This window comes from Arachis hypogaea, chromosome 13 (assembly GCF_003086295.3).
Source record: "Arachis hypogaea cultivar Tifrunner chromosome 13, arahy.Tifrunner.gnm2.J5K5, whole genome shotgun sequence".
Lineage (NCBI taxonomy): Eukaryota > Viridiplantae > Streptophyta > Magnoliopsida > Fabales > Fabaceae > Arachis > Arachis hypogaea.
Genome location: NC_092048.1, coordinates 123,298,036 through 123,307,065, shown reverse-complemented (window position 1 = coordinate 123,307,065; position 9,030 = coordinate 123,298,036). Strand labels below are relative to the sequence as shown.

Sequence of the window (9,030 nt, the reverse complement as noted above, 5' to 3'; positions counted from 1 at the left end):
AAGCTAAGTCACTCCTTTGGCATTCTCATCTAGTAGACTTTGTATCTCTGATGCTACCTGAACTAGAAATTTAAATCTAGTATCACTCCTAAAACTATGTTTAGCTAGCCAGTCAGCACATTAGTTGGCCTCTCTTGGAGCAAAGGTGAATTTAGTTTTTCATGGTCTGTTCTTAAAATTGATAATACTTCTAAAAATAGAGCTATGACATTATTCCACTTGCATTGTTCTATTAATTTCATCTCTCACCCTCTATGAGTCTACTTCTACCACCATTCTTCTTACTCCCAAGTCCTATGTTATTCATAGCCTTAGTGAGACTCTCCAAAATTCAGCAAGCTCTGGTTCACAATTATCAATCATTGCAGTAAATCCGCAACCCATTCTCTTTTATATGTCTTCAAAATTCCATCGCATCCAGCCTTTCTACTATCAGGATCAGAAGCTCCATCAGTATTCAATTTTATCCATTTTCTTTCTGAGTTCCACTAACTGATTAATCTTCTCACTATGGGTGTTAGCTACACTAGGTGGTTCTTGGAGAATGCATGTTCAAAAGTTTTCAATATAGTTTTTTGTTATTGGGACGGGGTATCGTGGGCATTGAAATTATTAGTTAAACACTTCCTTATTCCTCCAGTTCCATGTGAGCCAGTATGTTGTAATAAAGTAATCTTTCCAACTATATTGTGTATCTTTTTCTAGTTCACTGTTTAAGTTGAAATTCCTCCACTCATCAAAGTTGCCATTGAAGAACACAGGCACAACATTAGGGTTCAAGAGTTTTATCCATGTGGTTGCCACCTTAGGGCATTCTCAAAGCACATGGGAGATATTTTCCATGCAATTTGGGCAGTGGTGACAACTCGAATTGGTTCCCATAAATTTGGCTCTCTTCTCTGCTGTGAAGAGTTTTTTGTGGAGAGCTTGCCAGAGAAAAAATTTGAGCCTCTCTGGTCCTTTCCATTTTCAGGTAATCTTCCATTCTCTTCTTTTAACTTTATCAGTCTTGGCTATGTTTCTGTAAGTACTAGCTACTAAAAATAACCCATTAGATATTAACTTCCATCTAAAAGTGTCCTCACCTAGCTCTCGTGGTGCAGGTCTGATGTTTAGAGTTTCAATGATTTGTTTAGGGAGCAATTTGCTGAGTAGATTTAAATTTCATTCACTTAAGTTATTTACAAATTGTATTGCTGAGAGATTTTTCTCTGTATCTGAAATGGTTATTATTGCAAGATCTATAAGCTTCTATTTTCTTTCATCCACCCATCCTCCCAAAAGATAATTTGCTCCCCAATGCCTAAAGCCCACCCAGTTTTCTTATCCAATTTCCTTTGTAGTTTAGCAAGTTTCTTCCATAAAGCTGAGTCCGATTTTTTGCTGACCATATCCTGCCTTAATGGCTCCCCTTTATTGTACTTATGAAGAAAGACTTGAACCTATAATGATTTAGGCTCTGTTCTTAGTCTCTAGAGGATTTTTAGGAGGAAAGCTTCATTAACAGCTTATAATTTTCTGCTCCCTACTCCTCTTTGTTCTTTGAGGAGTTGTAATATTTCCCAACTGATGTGATGCATTTTTTTCTGCTCTTGCATTTCTCTCCATATGAATTTTTGTTGTAATTTTCTTTATCTCCTTGCAAATCCCATTATGCACCTTGGAATGTTGTATTTCAAAGTTCACTATAGAACTCAAGACTGATTTGGCTAGGGTGACTCTCCCAGCCAATGAAAGGCATTGAGCTTTCCACCCCTGTAACTTCTCTTTGACTCGATCCAAAACATGTTTGAACTTTTCTTGCCCCTTCCTTTGGTTTGTGAGTTTGGCTCCTAGGTATCTCCTTAGACACTACTGCTCTTGAAAATGGTAGATTCTTTTAATAGTTTTCCTTTATTCTCTTTTGACATTGTTCGAAAAAATAATGGTGGTTTTTGGCCTCGCTAATTTTCAGTCCTGATGCACTGTAAAATCGATTTAGAGTCCTCTCTATGTTCTCCATATGTTCCATGTTAGCCTCTGCAAAAATTAATAAATCATCAACGAAAAGGAGGTGCAAAATGGTTGGTTCATTCTGACCAACTCTGATAGGTAGGAGTGTTCATAAAAAAACAAAAATGTGGTTAATCGGTTAAAAAATCATAACCACATTTTGGTTAACCAGTTTAATAAAATAATTTTAAAAACCATATCCATATTTTTTAGAATTGATTAACCAAAACCAAATTAAAAAAAAACCGATTTTTAACCGGTTAACCAAAACCAAAACCAAATTAAAATCAAAACCTAATTTCAAAACCAAATTACATACTCTTTTTTCTCTCTCTCTCTCCCTTCCTCTTTCTTTCTCTCTCCAACCCTTCTTTCTCTTCTCTCTCTCTCTCTCCCTTCTCTCTCTCCTCTTTCTATCCCTTCTCTCCCTCCCCCCTCTCTCTCTCTCTCATTTTTCTCTTTCTCCTTTCCTTTTCTCTCTCCCCCTCCTCTCTCTCTCTCCCCCTTCTCTCTCTTCTTTTCTCCCTATTTCTCTCCCCTCTCCCTCTCTCTCCCCCTTCCTTCCCCCCCCTCTCTCTCTCTCTCTCTCTCCCCCTTTTCTCTCTCACTCATTTTCCTCTTTATCTCCTCTCCGCTTCTCTCTCTCCCTCTTTCTCCCCCTTCTCTCTCTCTCTATCTCTCTCTCTCTCTCTCTCTCTCCTTCTCTTCCATCATTTCTTCCTCCTTTCTCCTCTTTCTCTCCTCCTCTCTCTCCCCTATCTCTCTTTCCCTTTCTTCCTCTCTTTCTCTCTCTCCCCTCCCCTTTTCTTTCTCTCTCTCTCTCTCTCTCTCTCTCTCCCCTCTTTCTCCACCTTGTCTTTCTTTCTCTCTCCCTTGTCTCTCTATCCTTCTCTCCCTCTCTTTTCCTTTTCCTCTTTCTCTCTTTCCTTCTCTCTCTTTCTCTCCTTTTCTCTCTGCCTCTCTCTCTCTCTCCTTCTCTCCGCTCTCTCACTTCCTCTCTCTCTCCCCCTCCCTTCTCTCTCTCTTCCTTTCTCTCCTCCTCTTCATCTCTCTAATCATCTCTTCCCTTTTTCTATCTCTCTCTCTCTCCTCTCCTCTCCTCTCCTCTCCTCTCCTCTCCTCTCTCTCTCTCCCATATCTCTCTCATTTCTCCTCTCTTTTTCCTTCTCTCTCTTTCTCTCTCTCCTCTCCTTCCTTTCTCTCTCTCTCTCTCTCTCTCTCTCTCTCTCTTCTTTTCCTCCCCTCTCTTTCTCTCTCTGTTTTTCTTTTTTCTCTCTCTCGCTCCTCTCTCTTTCTTTTTCTTCTTTCTTTCTTTCCTATTTTCTCTCTCTCCTCCTCTTCCTCTCTTCCTTTTCTCTCCTTCTCCTCTTTCTTTTCTTACTCTCTCTTTTCTCTTTCTCTATCAACCTTCTCTCAATCTCTATCCCTCTTCTATCTCTTTTTCTCTTCTCTCTAAAGCAAAAGAGAAGAGAAAGAGGAGGAGAAAAAAAGAGAGAGATAAGAAGAGAAAAGAAGGATAGGAGAGAGAGAGAAGAAGAAGAGAGAGAAAGAGGAAGAGAAATGGGACAAAGAGAGAGAAAGGGAGAGGGGAGAGAGTGGATGTGGAGAGAGAAAGAGAGAGAAGGAGAGAGAGAAAAGAGAGATGAGAGAGAAGGAGAGAGGGAGAGGAGGGGAGAGAGAAAGAGGGAAGGGGAGAGAGAGAGAGCATGGGGAGAGAAGGGGAGAGAAGGATAGAGAGAAAGAAAGGGGAGGGGGAGAAAGAGGAAAAGGGGAGAGAGAGAGATAGATAGAGAGGAGGGGGAGAGAGAGAAAAGAGAGAGAGAGAGAGAGAGAAGAGGAAGAGAAGAGGAGAGAGAGGAGGGTGGAGAGAGAAAGATGGGAGAGAGGGGAGAGAGAGGAAGAGAAAGAGAGGAGAGGGGGAGAAAGAGGGGAAGGGGAGAAAGAGAGAGAGAAGGAAGAGAGAAGAGGAGGGGGAGAGAAAAGGAGAGAGATGGAAAGAAGGAGATGAGAAAAAGTTACTCGTATCATTTAGAAAGAAAATTATTTATATTAGAAAAAATTATTTATAGAAAATGCTGAAAAGAGATAAGAAAGAAAAAGGAACGAAAGCAATAGAAGTGATTTCATTATTTACAAATGTTACTCGTATCATTTAAAAAGAAAAAAATTATATTAAAAAAATTCAATTATAAAAAGGTTTGAAAATTTAGGTCTTTCTATGTAAAAATATTAATTTTTGTGTAAAAATCTATTTTTACATGTAAAAACCAATTTTATGGTATAAAGACCAATTTTTTAAGCATAAAAACTAATTTTTTGTGTAAAAACCGGTTATTTTTTAAAATCGATTTTTACTTTAATAACCGGTTAAAAACCGATTTTAAATTTCACTAACCGGTTAATAACCGATTTCATCATGTAAAACCAATTTGGTTAATTAACCAATACTATATTTTTGGTTAACCATAAAACTAGTTTGGTTTTTGGATTAACAAATCATAAACACCCTACGCTGTCCTTTATAGCTTGAGAGAGCTTGTCCATAGCTATGATAAAGAGGTAAGGGGATATTGGTTCCCCTTGTCTAATACCTCTTGAAGGAGTGAAATCTTTTGTTTTTCTTCCATTCCAAAGAACATTATAAGTGACTATAGAGATACAAGTCATAAGGATCTTGCTGAGTTTATCTAGAATCCCAAACTCTTTAAGACAGTCCTGAATAAATTCTCATATTAAACTATCATATGCTTTTTCGAAGTCGTATTTTATTGACATAAAAGCTCTTTTTTTCTGACTTTCTTTATTATCTTGGATTCTTCGACTAGGTACAAAACTAGATTGATAAGGGATAATTCGGTTCTCCAAAGCTAGCTTTATTCTTTCTACTTAGATTTGAGTCATGCATTTGTAGCAAACATTGCACAATGCAATAGGACAAAATTGAGAGATGTGCTCTGGCATCTATATTTTGGGTATAAGGGCGATCAAAGTCTTATTTAGATGTTCAATCAAATTAGGATCCAACCAAACTTTTTTCATTGGTGAATAACATTCCTTTTAATAGTCTTCCAATTATCTTTGTAGAACAAGGATGGGAACCCATTTGGCCAGGAGCCTTTAGGTAGCGTTTGGTGGAGAGACAGAGACGGAAAGACTGAGACTGAGAGACAGAGACTAAGAGACAGGGATTGAAATAAATCTCAGTATTCTGTTTGGTGCAAAATGGGAGACAGGAATTGAAACAAGAATGAAACTCTAATTTAATTTGCACAAAGGGTAAAATTGGAATTAATTAATTGAAATGAAACTATTTTAGGTATAAAATGTTATTAAAGTTTCAGTCTCCATCTCTAAAAATTTCAGTCCCCTGTGTCCCTACTTTTTGGAGGTACTGAAATACTGAAATTTTAGAGACAGAGACAGAAATTTTAGTACCAGTCTCTGAACTAACAAACACAATACTGAATCTCAGTCTCTCAGTCTCTGTCTCAGTACCTCAAAACAAACGCTACCTTAGGGAATTTTATGTTAAATATGGCTCGCTTAATCTCACTCTCTATTGGGGTGGTAGAGCTAATATATTTTTCTTCATTGATGGAAGGGTAGTTGTTGCGTGTGTTGATATAATCATAGGTGCTTCCCTCTTCCTTATAGAAGTTTTTGCAAAATTCTACTGTATTTTCCCCCAATTCTGCTTCATCTTCTATCTACTCTCCCGAGAGACCTTTCAACTTTATAATGCAATTCTTTCTTCTTCTAGTGATTGTTTTGGTGTAGTAATATCAAGTATTCATCTCCCTCAACAATTCAAAATAGTATAGAAACTTTTTATTTTTTAAAAAAATGTGATCATTCATAATAAAAAAAAATTCACTTGACAAAAAATTATCAAATTTTAAAGATAATATTTTATTTTTCTAATAATGATTGCAAATTTTTTTATCCAATTTTAATATCTGAAGTTATTTTTTAGAATATTTAATATCTAATTTTTTTGTCGTATTTTTAAATATTTCGAGAAATTATTTGTCATTAGTATTTTTTAGGATTCATTTTATCAGCAATACGTATTTCCAAGTACTATTTTAGTAGTTTACTCAAATTGATTTTGTTTTCTTTTTAATTTATTTTTCAAATATTTTATCCATCCCATAATCTCTCTTCCATCCAATTATCTTTGTCATGGCTGAATTCCGTTCACAACACCAGCCAAATTCACCTGTGCCAAATATTGGGGGGATCAATGGGTGTGGGTTCTATACAATCGCCCTATAGTCACCTTCAATTCGAGTGAATTTGTCCATGACTATCTTCTCACTGTGTTTTGATCTCAAATTGGAAATTCTTTTCTTCTTTACCTAATTTCAAAGTAACAAAACAAATAAATAAATGATCTATAGAGAATATGGAAATCTGAGATTGTAGGTATATTTTTGTTAATTCTTCATCAATGCAACATTCATGGATAGCCAAAAGGAATAGAAAAAAAAAACATACCCTGTAGTGCCATGTCCAGCATCTTCTTGATTCTCTCTGCTGAAAAATTCTCAACCAATATAAGTAAATCCTTTCCAATAGTTCCTCAACTGAAAGCCCTGTCAACTCAGCAATCTTTGTGTTCTATCCATTGACCATCCCATCAACATTAACTGTCAAAATTAGCACTGATGCTGTTTCAATTAATCCAACCATCTCACTCGTCACTGCTTGTAGTTCTTGCATCCCTTCAATCTTCAAACCATTTAGTCTTGTATCAATAGCTTGCGTGCTTATATCCATAATCTCATTTATTCATAGTCCTTCCATGGTAAGCTCCTTCCCTTCACAACTTCAAGGAAAGCCTTGTATGATGATCTTGGACTCATCTTTGTAGGATCATCGCTTTCACCAGGTTCATACTTTGCACCACCCCATCTGATTTCTGCAGCAGTGTGTGATCTAAACCAGAAAACTACGACCATGGAAGAAATTCTCACAACTGCCATTCCACAAACAATGTCACCAAGAGCAGCAGCTCCTAAGAAGCCTGCATTAGACAAGCTATCTGTACTCAAACCTGTGGAGTCCTTATGGCACTTAGAGGGCCATAAAGCTAACTCTCTTATGTGAGATTCACTTGGAGCCACACCTAATCTCCATACCTTGTCTCTATACAAGAGTGCTGCTCCATCACATCTCACAAGATCCATTATATTAGGCCTCTGTGATACAATAACAAGGGGTGCATCTCGCATCAGCATATCGCACAAGAGTGCGTGCGTAGGATGTTCTTCTCAACAATATGATATTCTAACTCTAATTCCTTATTCACATGGATGACAAATACTTGAGCCAAAAATGCACAAACCTACCTTAGAGGAAAGGGAACAAACCTTGGAGTAGTGTTATGGCAAACTACTAAACCCCAAAGTCTCTTTCACTTTTGTGGCTGAACAACGTCAGATCCATCCCCATCTTCATTATCATTGACCACAACTGTCATAACCAGGGAAGCAATTGAATTCATATATTGCAAGTGGCAAGTGGCAACTATGAGCAGCTATTAAAGTTGAACCGCATAAAGTTAAATCAATGAAAACTTTGGGGTCTTGAGGCATCTTCACATGCTTTGCATGACAATCAACTATCATATAGACCTTGGAGAATATCAGTGGTTGGATAGTGCAAATCCAGATATGGCTCAAGGCCTGGCTTTGCAACCTCAGCAATCACTTCCCTCTATGATCATCCTCATGAAATTTAAAGCCATCACCCTGTCATAACCCGTGAGCTCAAAAACTTCTTGAACCATGGTGTCACAAAGCATTTCCATGCTATCACTGGGCAAAGACTGCAATCTAGTTATTACTTTTGCTGCAAGCTTGTAAGATTGGGCACTCTGGCCGAGTCATGGAAACTTCATGAGGCTTAACAGGCTCAAAATCAATGATCAAACTATCGGTAACACGATGAACAATTGCATAGGGTTTCCCAGAAGTCTTGCAATGAACTAAAATGGGGTTAAGAAGGGAAACCTTCAGAACTGCAAGGGCCTTTTGCAAAGCAACAGCACTCGAGGCCGTGAAAATAGTCCGAATGTCGGTGCTAATGGCAAGAGCAGGGTGATCACCAACACCTGGGACAGCATGGCTAACCATGGTAAGCATTTCAGATGCATTCTGACTGTATGCAATGACCCTAAATGTCTTCTCATCCAAAGCTAGCAAGCACCCAAAGGGCAGGACGAACTTTCCATTCTGCATATGATGAAGATAAGCTGCTGTGACCCTGTCACATGTTGGCTTGTACCGGAAGACAACCACACCGAATTCGAGTTGTCAAAGGAACTACCGGACTCCTCAGAGTTTGGATGGAGCTTTGCATCCATAGTTAACTGCTGGATGATTGGCTTGGCCTCGACGATGACATTCTGATGCCGGAACCAATAAATATAGAGCCTTATTCGAATATGACAAAATTCTTGAAAGTCAAATTATTCAAAGTAATGATAAATTATGAGCTCAATCACAGCATGACTAACGAAGAAAACACTGTTCGATTCATATCCCAAGTAACTAAATAGCATATTGATATTCTAAGCACAAAGACGCACACAAGCTACAGAGACACGCTTCAGCAGAGCACAGCTTATCAGCACAGAAAGAAACAATTATAAGCAAGAATTCCAGGTTTTAAGCGTAGAGCAGAGAAAGAGAAAGGTGAAATCTGTGAAAATTAGTAAAGCTAATTTTAGAAAATATATAAATAAATAATAACTAAATAAAATGAGAGGTAATAAACAATCTTAGTTTATAACCTTAGAATTTTAGTGGTTGAAAAAGAGAAGAATTATATACCTCTAATTGACGGATGGTTCATATTGAAGAGACTCACCTATAAATTGAGTTTTTCTTTAATTCATTTCAATCAAGTCATCCAAAGAGAATAACATAATATTTCTTTGAGTAGTTTTCTTCTATATATATAGAGAGAAGTGTGTTCTCCTTTTGTCAAGAAAGAGTGTTTTGTAGTCTCCTTGTGATAGAGAGAAGTTGTAAT

The 9,030-nt window shown here is 37.5% G+C and overlaps 1 pseudogene; it reads right to left on the bottom strand.

Annotated features, from left to right (window-relative positions):
• Positions 1-6,116: 6,116 nt before the first annotated feature.
• LOC112735348 (phytochrome A-like) lies at positions 6,117-8,551 on the bottom strand (annotated as a pseudogene).
• Between the last annotated feature and the right edge of the window lie 479 nt (positions 8,552-9,030).